Source organism: Ahaetulla prasina, chromosome 8 (assembly GCF_028640845.1).
Source record: "Ahaetulla prasina isolate Xishuangbanna chromosome 8, ASM2864084v1, whole genome shotgun sequence".
Lineage (NCBI taxonomy): Eukaryota > Metazoa > Chordata > Lepidosauria > Squamata > Colubridae > Ahaetulla > Ahaetulla prasina.
The window spans coordinates 747,112-758,396 of record NC_080546.1 but is presented as its reverse complement, the minus strand read 5'-3'; the positions used below and the strand labels follow the sequence as shown (position 1 = coordinate 758,396).

Below are 11,285 nucleotides of genomic sequence, written 5' to 3'. Positions count from 1 at the left end.
TTTTTTGCATAAACTGTGCTGAACTAACTCTACCCCCAATCCTCTGGCGCACCTCAGAGCAAGAGTTTATATCTGATGAATTTCTCCGCTTTGGTTTCAGACAAAGTCTCTAGTCTGAAAGGTCAGTGTGGCATTGTGGGTCTGTTTGAAAACACAAAAGGACAGACAGGTGGAAAGAAGGAACCCATTAAGAGTGTTCAGTCTGCTAGCAACCTGAAAACTCTCAGCAGCCATCCAGTGCCAGACTGGCTGCTTTGTTTTATGACAGAGATTGTACATAGTCCTTGACTTATGGCCACTTACTTAGCAACCATTTCAAGTTATGACAGTGCTGAAAAAGGGACTTTACGACCAATTCTCACACTTGCGAGCATTGCAAGGTCCCTGTGGTAACATAATCAACATTTGAGCGCCTGGTATCCATGGGAATTGCAGCATCCCGGGGTCACGTGACTATTTGTGATCTTCCTAGCCAGATTCTGACAAGCAGAGACAAGCAAAGACAGATTCATTTAAATACTATGTGATTCACTTAATGACAGCAGTGGTTCACTTAACAACCACAGCAAAAAAGGTGCTAAATGTGCAACTCACTTAACAACCGTCTTGCTCAGCAACAGAGACTCCAGCGACAATTGTGGTCATTAGTCAAGGACCACCTGCAGAGAAATGTTTGTGAGAGGTCCCCAAATCAGGAGGAGTCTGACAGGCCTTTTCCAATAAACAAATTTTATTAAAGGGCCCAATTTCATCTGCTACAGCTAGGATCCTCAGATGCAGGGAGGGACCCGACTGGGGTGGGAGTTAAATAGGGCTGAGCAGGGAGGGGAGGGGGGGCCAGAGAGGTTGATGAGAGAGGAGCTGCGTGCAGGTGAGGCGCTTGTCACCTTTGAACCTTGCAAGGTATGAAAATCCCACCCAGCCACTGTGGGGTCTCTATGCGATCTCAGCCATTCCTTATGCAGCTTTGCTGCTTCTTTAGCTTGGAGATCACACATAAGCAGATAGTAATTACAAAATAAAAATAGATCAGAAGTGCGACCTCACTGTGAAAAAAGCATCCAATGTCTGAATCCTCTTTTCTTTCTTTTGGAGAAAGTCTGTTTCTTCGTGGTTTGTCTTGCAGCACCGACCCTTTCCCAAGAAAACTCCAATAGCTCAGTCAGGGATGAACAGGGCTTCCCATTCATTCCCTTTGTGCCTCCAGCTGCTTCGCCTCCTTCCTTCCTGCAGCCGTCCTCCCCACGGCTGCCCTCACAGCAATCTCGGTCTGTCTGCCCACTCGACCTGCAAGCTTGGAGGGCGCTGGACCCTCTTCGGAGCGCAGAAGAACCGGAGACCCCGAGGAGTGGGAGCCCCCCTGTCCAGACTCAGCCTCTTCTCCGGCGCTCCCATCGGCCGGTGGTGTCCTCGCCTCCCCTCCTACGAAGCCTCGCGTGGCTGCTCTGGCCGTCCACACGGCCTACTCTCCTGGGAAGCGCTGGCTCGCGGCTCCGAGGCTCCTCTGTTGCGCGCCCTTCGGACGCGGCTTCTCCGCCTTCGCCCCGCCAGCCAAGGCTCTCCGCCCGTTTCCCGGTGGCTCTTCCGGGACACCTGGCTGAGCCGGCGCTTCCCCAGCCAGCCGCAAAGACCCCGAAGGCCTTCCAAGCGCCGGGGCAGGGCCACCTTCGGCCGGCGGATCGTCGGGGGCCGCCGGCGCTCTGCAGGATGGCCTCGGGAACCGTGAGACGGAGCTTGCCTTGAGCGCCCGGAGAAAGGCGGATACAGAAGTCATGAAGCGGCCAGTTCCCCAGCCCGGCCGGCCTCCGCTTCCCCTTCTTTTTCTTTCCAGACGCCCAGCTTCGGGAACGGGGACGGGGGGGGGGCACCTCTGTCCTATTCAGAGGATGAAGTGAAGCCACTAGTTCCCATGGAAACGCGTCTCCTAGATACCCCAAGCCAGACACAGGCCTCATCAAAGCCCGGCTTGGGCGCGCCTCCGGCCCCCTGGAACCTCGGCCCTTTGGGGGCTGCTCGAGGACTGGAGGACTGGAAGCTTCCCTCCCTTGGGTCGATGGGCCGGGCAAGGGAAGGGCAGACGCGGAATTACCCAAAAGGGCACCCAGAAAACGGGGCAAAACCCAGTTCGGGGAATTTGCCTTGGACGCCCCCCGAGCTCCAAAGAAGCCTCGGGCTCTTTGCGGGGCCCCACGGGTGGGGCGAACTCTCCTGGCCTCCCCGTCGGGTAAGGCTCTCCCGGGCCTGTTAGGCTCCGAGGTAATCGCTCCGCTTGAGCCCAGCCGCACTTCGGCCGGCGGCCAGTCGGGGGGGGGGTGGGAAAGAGCGGAGATTAGGGCGAGGAGCTGGGCGTCGGTTGAGCAGCCAGGGCAGAAAGTATTGAAGGCGGCGAGAGGCACGGGGCCGCTGGAATAGAATTTAGATAGATGAATGGATGGATGGGTGGTGGAGGAACGGAACGGAACGGACTTCCACCCCCTGTGCTAGCCTAGTGGGGCAGCGTCAATCCCGCAAGTGGCAAACGGTCTAAGCCTGCAGGGCCGGACACGCACCTGGGAGGCAGGGAGGGGGGACTGAGCTTCCGGGTTGCCTTAATTGGACCGCAAGGGTCCCATTCGCGATTCCGTCCCAGGAATGATTCGGTTGACCGACCATTTCTGTTCCGCCTGGGGAGAGGGTGACGCCCCTCTGGCTTCCCCCATTATAAAATCCGGAAACCAGCGGTGATATTTCTGGTCAACTTTAGGAGGAAGGGGCTTCATCCCCTCGGAAAGCGACCTGAGGAGGATTGTTCGGTGGAGTCTCCTGTCCCGCAAATACGACAGAAAGCCTTGTCCGTTTCAGCCGCTCCTGCCTCTTTCCTGTTCTGCGGGGCGGTCACTCAATCCGTGCATTTAGGCGCCTCTTTATGGCCGCCTTTTGCAAAGGGACGTCGCTGGAGCCACAACTCCGCCAGGGATTCTCTGGGGCGAAAGCCTAGAGGCGATAGCAGAGACCCGGGGGTCCCCCCTCCGTCCTCCCTACAAAGATCTTCCCTGGGGGAAGGGTGGGGCAGCCTTCAAACTCCCAGCTAACTTGGAAGCCGAGCATAAGTCGAGCTCGACAGCGAGACGCGGCCAAGGCCTTGCAGGGGAGGGGAGGGGATGCGGCGGGGGTTCGAGGCTGGTTTGGAGCTTCCCGCCCCAAGGAAGAAAGCGGCAAAGCCAGGAGCCAGCCGGATCCCGGCCCACGCCCCTGGCGCTCGCCATTCCGCCATCCTTTCAGCGAGTTTCTGCGCCTACCTCCCTCCTCGGCTGGGCTCGCCTCCACTCAGTCGCCCGCTTGCAGGACGTTCGAATCCCCAGCATGGTAGATTTTAATTAGCCTTTGTACAGATGGCTAATTAACATTCATTATTTTTGCCTTGAGCGATTAATTACGAGTTTGGGGAGAAAAGAGCCGGAGACCCAGCGGAGGGAGCGGGCGGCGGGGGTGCTTTCCGTGGGATTGAAGCGGGGTTCTCCCACCCAGGCCAGGCCCTTCAGGGCCGGCGCTGCTTCGCTCCACCAAAGCTGGTCGCCGCCCTCTCGGCCGCCCTGCTCCTTCCCACATCCTGAGCTGGCAAGGCGTGGCCCCGGCGCTTCACACACACACCCCACTCCAGCCGGGCCCTACCAAACCCCGCCCGCTGGCCGACTCAACGTTTGGGTGCTGCGCGAGTGGGAGGAATGTAGCCGCTGCCGACGGAAGAGCTGCCCATGCCGCGTCTCAGCAACGGAGCCCCCCTCCGCAGCCCAGTTCCTGCCTTGCCTCCCTCCGGGCCCAGCACAAGCCCCCAGCTGGTCTTGCCACAGTATCGGCGCCACCTGCCGCCCTCGGGACCCTTTCCAACCAGCGTGCCTCTCACTCCACGGAAGACGACCTCCCCACGCATATCCCACTCGACCCCTGCTGCCCCGTTCTCCTCCTCCCCTCCAGCCAAAGGCAGGGGAATGATTAACTCCTCAGCTCTTCCAAGCGAAGCGAAGGAGGGCCGCCCATCCTTCCTCTTGCCCGTTCCCGCCCCAGGAGCCCCTTTTCTGCCAGAGCCCGAAATTTTGGAGCAGGCTCCGTGTACTCCGAGAGCGCCCACCTGGGGGCAAAGGCGACCCCGAGGATCCAGTCGCCTCCATCTCCCGCTCACCGACCGGATTCCCATAGCGCCCGTTAGCGGCTGGTCTTTCTGGCCTCGGCGCACATGGTAGCGCTGGCCCAGCCGCGATTCGGGCCAGGCGAGAAGCGGGAGAGGGACGGAGGGTTTCCCCGGCGGACCCAGCCAGCCTCGTTGCCAGCTGTTTTTTGGAGGGAGCCCGGAGAGCGGCTGGAGGGGGGGATGGGCAGCATCGGCGGGCAAGGCCAGTTCGCCTGGAAGCCCCCGGGGGAGGGAGGACGAAAGCGGGCCCCCTCCTGCGGGGCTGCGGAGGCCAATGGCCCGCGCCCCTTTCCCGCCCTCCACGCCGGGTGAGGGGGGAGGGCAGAGCCAGGCTCGGTCGGGCCCCGCCCAGCCCCAGAAGCGCCGGCTGCGAGGCCTTCCCGGCGGGGAGCCGCCTGCCTACCTGACGAGCCTGGTGGCAGGATATGGCCCTCGGGCGTCTCTGCCTTCCAAATGCGCACTTTCCTGGAAGCAATATGGAGAGTCTAAATATAAGGAGCAGAAATCTGTTGAGCCTAATCAGGGCTGGGTGGCTGCCATCTCCGCGACGGCTGCGACGCCGAGCGCCGCGCAAATTGCAAGAGAGGAAATTAGGCGGCAGCGGCGGCGGCATATGGCCTTGATTGATGGGCCTTCCTCTCTCAGAAGCCGTGGGGAGCTCAGCAGAAATCCACCACCAATCCCATGTTGCACACATAGAGACTTCTATGCTTGCCTCTCTCTGTGTGCCTCTGTCTGTCTCTCTCTCTCTCTTTCTCATTCACTCACAGACTGAAAGTTGCTTGGGCTTTATTATCCTCAGGGCCGCCGCCTCCTCCTCTCCCCCCAAGTCCATCCTCCTGGAGCTCAGCTGACCTCTTGATGACGTCATCAGCACAGGGATGGAAGCCCTTCTGGTTTCACCTCCTCCAGGGGTGTCTGCAAAGGGTGGGTCAAAAAAGTCAAGATGGGGGCTGTAAGGGTGGAAAGCTCGCCCCCCCCCTTTAGCAGGGGCAGGCATAAAAATGGGCTTTGATGACACCTCTTAGGCCACCATTTTGGTTTTTGTGATGATACTCTGCCAGCACTCTACTTTTCTATTAATCCACAGCCTGGGGTTTATTATTATAACCATCATCATCATCATCATCATCTTTTAAGCATCACTTAAAAGCAATTGGCACTGACAAGATCACCATTGGTCAGCTGCCAAAGGCCACCTTACTGGGATCTGCTCACATAATTCGCCGATACATCACACAGTCCTAAACGCTTGGGAAGTGTTCGACTAGTGATCTGTGATACGAAATCGAGCATAATTATCTTGCTTGCTGTGTATACTGTCATTTTGTGTAAATAAAATAATAATAATAATAAGAGAGTTATTAATAATAAGAGAGGAACCTTGGAGGCCTTCTAGTCCAACCCCCTGCCCAGGCAGGAAACCCTACACCATTTCAGACAAATGGTTATCCAACATTTTCTTAAAAATTTCCAATGTGGGAGCATTCACAACTTCTGCAGGCAAGTTGTTCCGCTTATCGATTGTTCTCACTGTCAGGAAATTTCTCCTTGGTTCTAAGTTGCATCCTCGTGGTCTCCCATCCACGACACTGCTTCAGTTTCCCCTTCCTGCAGTTGCACTTTTTCTGCCTAGTTTTGTTTGGGTTTTGCTGCTGAGCATGTTTTGGTGTTTCTGGCCCTCCCGTTTTTCCCCCAAACCCGGAAGGGCTGTTGGGTGGCCACCACATCCATGCAGGCCCTTCAGAAACACTCTCAACAGAGGGTCCCCTCCCAAGGAGAGACTGATGGTCATTTGGGGCTCTGGATGCATGGACTGGCTGGGGTTTCTGGGGCTCTTCTAAGGATGTTGGGGGCAAGAAAAGCCCCATCTTGGTGGAAGCCATCCTGGGACATTGTGCCAAAAAGATACATTTCCTTTGCTAGCCCCTGAATTGTCCACTCTTTAAACATTCTTCATGTTTAATTACTTTTGGGGGGAGAGAATGCTTTTTCAATTCCCTGAGCACTCGCTTGATTAGAAAAGTGGGGATAGAGTATCCGCCCCCCACAGGGAGGGGGTGATGGAAAGCTCCATTGATTCTCTTTGAGCTGCACCCTCCCTCAGCCAAGAAAAGCCTCATTCAGATGGACTCTCGGACCTTTGGGAGCAGCTGAGGACACACACACCCCCAGTCTGGATGAGGCCAGGATGCACTTCGTAGGCACCTGAAGCCAGATTTGGGTTGGAGAGAGAATCTAGGTAGACATGTTTTATTAATCTGGTTTAGGATTTACCATGTTGTGTGAACCCAGAAAATGAATTGGATGGATGGATGGAGGATACAATGATAAAATAATGTTTAACATGGAAAAAGTTTATAAAATCAAAAAATTATACAAAGTTTTTTAAAACATACGTTTTACTGTATGTGTGTTTAGTACATTTCAAAACTTAAAAGTGAAATTGAGGATTTTAAACATGTACATTCAATTATTTCCATTAAAAATAGATGGAGGTTATCAGAAATTACTTCATTGATATTACTAAAAATGGAAGCTAAATATAAATAAAGCAGCTTTAATTAACCCTTTTTGCTGTTGTATTATTCATCCAGTGCTGGTTCCACACTTTCAAATGCCACCAATTCAAAGAAAGACTTTGGCCTTTATATTTTTCCAGTGTTTTGGTAGAACAAATCTGTCAACCATCAACAAAAATTAATTTGATTTATAGAAGGCATTTAAGAGGTTTGGCATCATCTGTAAATTATATTTATATAGATTTTTTTAATGACTTTTTAGCATGCATTTAAAGGGAATTTTATACATTCAGGAATTCCAGGCTGATTCCCAGAGTTAAAATCTCAAGTTTTTAAAAAAAAGAAGCTTTCAAAATGATAGGAGACTTTAAGTAATATTGAAGAGGTACCTTGAATTTTAAATTAGGTGAATTTATGCACTGATCTGCTCATGTTCTCGATTGGTGCCTTCTCCAAAGCAGCCAAGCGGATGGGGAGTCTTCCACAGCTCAGGGCCAGGCCAGAGCCTCTTTCTTGCTTCAGCTCCTTGAATTGCTGCCAAATTTCAAAGCTTTTGTCAGTTACCTTCAGGAATTGGCAAGTGGGGCAGATCCTGAACCTGTGGCCCCCAGGAATCATCTCTGGTCTAATCAAAGACGCCTTTCTCTCATGTGGTGGGGGAAGGGGAGGTCTGGTTGGTGTGTGTGAGAGAGAGAGGGAGAGAAAAGAGGAGAGGAGGGAGGGGAGGAAGAGAAAGGGAGGGGAGGGGAGAAGAGAGGTAGGGGAGAAGAGAAGAGGAGGGGAGAGGAGGGGAGGGGAGGAAAAGAGAACAGAAGAGAAAAGGAAGACGAGAGAGACATAGGGAGGGGAGGAGAGGAGGGAGGAAGAGAAAGGGAGGGAGGGAGGGAGGAAAGAGAGAAGAGGAAGAAGAAAGAGATAGGGAGGGGGGAGAGGAGGGGGGAAGAGAAGAGGAGGAGGGGAGGGGAGGAAAAGAAGAGAAGAGGAAGAAGAAAGAGATAGGGAGAGGAGTGGGGAGAAGAGACAAGGGGAGGGGAGGAAAAGAGAAGCGAAAGAAGAGAGATAGGGAGGGGGAGGGGGGAGAGGCCCCTTGTAGTAAACTCTCTCACTTCCTCCCTGGCCTGCTGCTCTCTCAACCCTTCTGGCAAAAATCTCCACTCCCAAGGCTTAAACGGCAGCGCCTGCAAAGGGGCTCATTTCCTCCTGGGAAGTGGGGGGGGGGAGGCAGAGGGAAGTACTCCAATCCAAAGACATTCCTGGCCCAAAGAACCAAGGAGCCCTTGGATCAGAGTGACATTTTCTTTAGGAAAAGCAGGACTTCACCTGCCTATCCAGCCTGGGGAAATTCACATGTTGGTTGTCTTTTCCCACCCAGCCCCGCCAGTAAATTGGATCCCGCTCCAGTTACGCCAGAAGAGCGTCCGAGCCTGGGCAGCTTTGAGGCCGCCGATTGAGGAAGGGGCGAGGCGGATGATCCAAAGTGCAATCGCCGCTTTCCCTAATCGGATCAGCCGTGGGCGAAAGCGCTGACTGGCATCCATCGCAACATCCGGAGGTGACGGGAGGGCGGTTCCCCTCTGCCCGGGAGAATCAGGGGGTCTTAGTGGGCCCCCGGCCCGTTGCCAGCCGTTTCTCTTAGCCAGGAAGGGCGTCCTGGGCGCGGGATTGGATTCACCGGTGAGATTTCAGCCTTCGGCCTCCGTCAGGGCGACGACCGCAACCCCACCAGACCCGGACCGCACTTGGCTCCTAAGTCAGGTGGAGTTGGGGATCATAAAGGTCCTGGGGGGCGGGATTCCATTGGCTGGCCAGATCACTCTTCCGATCCTGCCAGCTGCTAGGAAGCCTCTTCGGGTAGACGTCTCAGCCAGGCCCCCAGGGGCGGCTCTGAAGCAAAGGTCACCAATCACACATCCTCACACACACACCCCGGGGGTTCAAGGGCATGAAGGATTGGAAGGGCCTTCAGATTGGAATCCCCAACGCTTTGGGCCCCCGGCGACAGGAGCGCCCTGCCGGCCCAGCGGCCTCCACCTCCGCCATGGCGAGGGAGACCAGTGCTCGGCCCGCTGGCCGCATGAGCCGGCGCTCTCCTCCTCCCGCCTTGCTTCGGACGCGTGCGGGGGGGAGGGAGCGGCAGCTGAAGAGCCGGGGGACCCCGAAGGCCGAGAGCGAAGGAGGCTGCGTGGGGCCGGGGCTGCCACGGGCGGCCGGAGGGCAAAGTCCCGTCAGCTCCATCCGCCCGACTCAGGCCGCTTCCCAGGCGCGGAAGGGAGCGGGAAGTTTGCGGGGAGGACCGCCCGGGAGGGGAGGGGAGCGGTTGCAGGGCTGCCGGTTTCTTGTTGAGTCTCGGCGATCGCGGACCTTAATTTCGCTGGGCCGCTTGACGGCGCCGCTCCGGCTTTCCCTTTGCTCGGAGCGGCGGTGGAAGGTGGAGGGCCATTGCCGAGCGCAGAGGCGCCTTCGTTTGCTCCCCTGCCGGCCATGACGGGAGCCCCTTGGCCCGCCGGGACCGGAGCTCTTCGGAAACTGTTTAAGGTCGAAGGGCGGCTCGGTCGCCCGAGAGGCCTCTGGAACGGCCTCTCGGTGTGTCGCCTAACCCGTCCCGGCTCTAGAGCCACTCCTGCCAGCGAATGGCTCCAAGCACGGAATGCCCACGGAAATGGAGTTAGTTTGGAAGAGAAAACGGCGCCTCCGGCCAAGGGAGCAGAGCGAGAGACGCGGCGCTCGTGGCATCGATTCCGGGCTCACTGCGCACGAAGAGAGCGGCGTTAGCGCGGAAACGGTTCCTATGAAAAATACCGACATCCTGAAAAGACAGTCATATTGCATTAGATCTCCTATATGTGTTTCTGAGCCCTATTTCTATTAAAGAACCTTCGATTTGTTGGATGGGAGGAGACCTCGGAGCTCTTCTAGTCCAGCCCCCACCCATCCAGCGCAGGGACAAAGGGCAGCCCAGTCACCGCTGAAAACTTCCAGGGTTGGGACCACACGGCGTCCCAGGCTGGCTTTGCGTTGTTTTGCTTCCAGGACCTCTCAGGCGGCGGCTCGGCATGAAATATCTTTCATTCGGGTCAGTCGGTTTCACCGGGACGCCTCGGAGAAGCCGGCAGCCTCTTTCCCGCTAAGCCGCCGGCCCTCGGCCTCTGGAAGAAGGAAAGAGCGTCCGGCAGGCAAGAGGGGTTACGACCCGCTGTTAGCCGGAACGCCAGAAGCCGTTTCCGTCCGGACCCCTTTGTCTCCCCAAATCTTTCTGCCCTGGAGACCCCAACTTAGTCCCGGCCGCCCGGAAAACCGGACCAGCCGCCTCTGAGTCTCTTGCTAGCGCCTTAGGAGGCGGCCAGAGCCGCCTCCGCAGAAGAAACCGATTCCGGATCGGACCTTCCGGTTGGGCTTCTCCTCCATTACCCGGGCCGGAGCAAGGCAAAGGGCGCTCGTGGCTTCGCTGCCCGAGAAAGCAAGCCCCGACCTCAGCGGAGAAAGCGACCTCTCCGCGAAACGGACCGTCGGAAAGGAACGCCAAGGCCTCGCAGAAAAAAAATCCTCCAGGCGCAGCGACTGCCGAGCAAAATGCCCCTTCGGTCCGTCCACATAACCGGCACAGCCAGAGCGGCCTCGACAGGCGCAGTGGAACTCACCCTCAATCCTGGCGGCGGGAGCAGCTCGTGGGAACGCGGCTCCATGTTTTGCGGAACGGAGGTCCTTCGCCCCGGTCACAACGCGCAGCTTCCTCCCACCACCCTCGGGAAGCCAGGAAGGAGCTGAGCAGACAAAAATCGGGCCCTTACAGGCTCCACGGGTGGTGGGAAGGAACTGACAAAGGCCACGACGGGAGCCTCCCCGGGAGCACGGCCGGGCTACTTACCAGCCAGCTAGCCTCCGCCCCGAAGTCCTTCCAGCGCTCTGATCACGGGGACGGTGCTCTCCTTCCCGCCCCCCCAGACCAGCAAGAGAGCTCCAGCCGCCCCTCAGCCCGACCGGCAGCAGCAACGAAGGGCGGGGAGGGGGGGGATTCCGGGAAGCGAGCCGGTCCTCAGGCAGCCTGGCCGAGAGGAACCCTCGACCATCTCCAGGGAGCCTGGCCGCCGCAGCGGACCTGACTAGAGGGGCCGAACGGGCCTTCGTGTGTGGAAAGAAGCCGCGGACTATAGTCCCGCGAGGCGCTGTCTGGGATTGGAGGGTCTCAGATCTTCGGAGCGGGATCGAGGCGGCTGTTCTCTCCCGCAGCCCCGATGCGAAACTGGCTTCCACTTGGCTGGCGACCCACACGGCTGCTCCAACCCTTCGAGAAACTGCGCGAAAGCCCACGTGGGTGTGGTGGCTCCGTCGGGGCTTCGAGAAGCCGTCCTGGTAACCTCAAGGGGAGCCGCCCAGGGGATTTCGGCTTCGGGACCTGCCGTTCTCCTGGATAGGCGGCGACTGGGCCTGCCCTCTGCCAGCCTGGGCCGGGGGGACAGGCTGCGAAGAGCCCAGGCGGGCAGCCGATCCCTCCCTCTGACTCGCGCGCTCGCTCTCGCCGCCTGCCTTCCTTCTGGCAAGCGAGAGGGCGGGGCAGCGGGGGCGGATCCGGAGCTCAGCGCAGCCTCCGGGGGGCT

The 11,285-nt window shown here is 57.4% G+C and overlaps 1 long non-coding RNA gene across 2 annotated transcripts; it reads right to left on the bottom strand.

Moving 5' to 3' along the window:
* Nucleotides 1-4,984: 4,984 nt before the first annotated feature.
* Nucleotides 4,985-11,121, bottom strand: LOC131203539 (uncharacterized). 2 transcript variants are annotated; one of them, XR_009156411.1, is made up of 3 exons: nt 10,556-11,121; nt 7,080-7,224; nt 4,985-5,086 (listed from the first exon to the last, which is right to left on the bottom strand). It is a non-coding gene; the product is annotated as an uncharacterized LOC131203539 (long non-coding RNA). The 2 variants fall into 2 exon arrangements; XR_009156412.1 differs by lacking the exon at nt 4,985-5,086 and adding an exon at nt 6,688-6,848.
* Nucleotides 11,122-11,285: the final 164 nt, after the last annotated feature.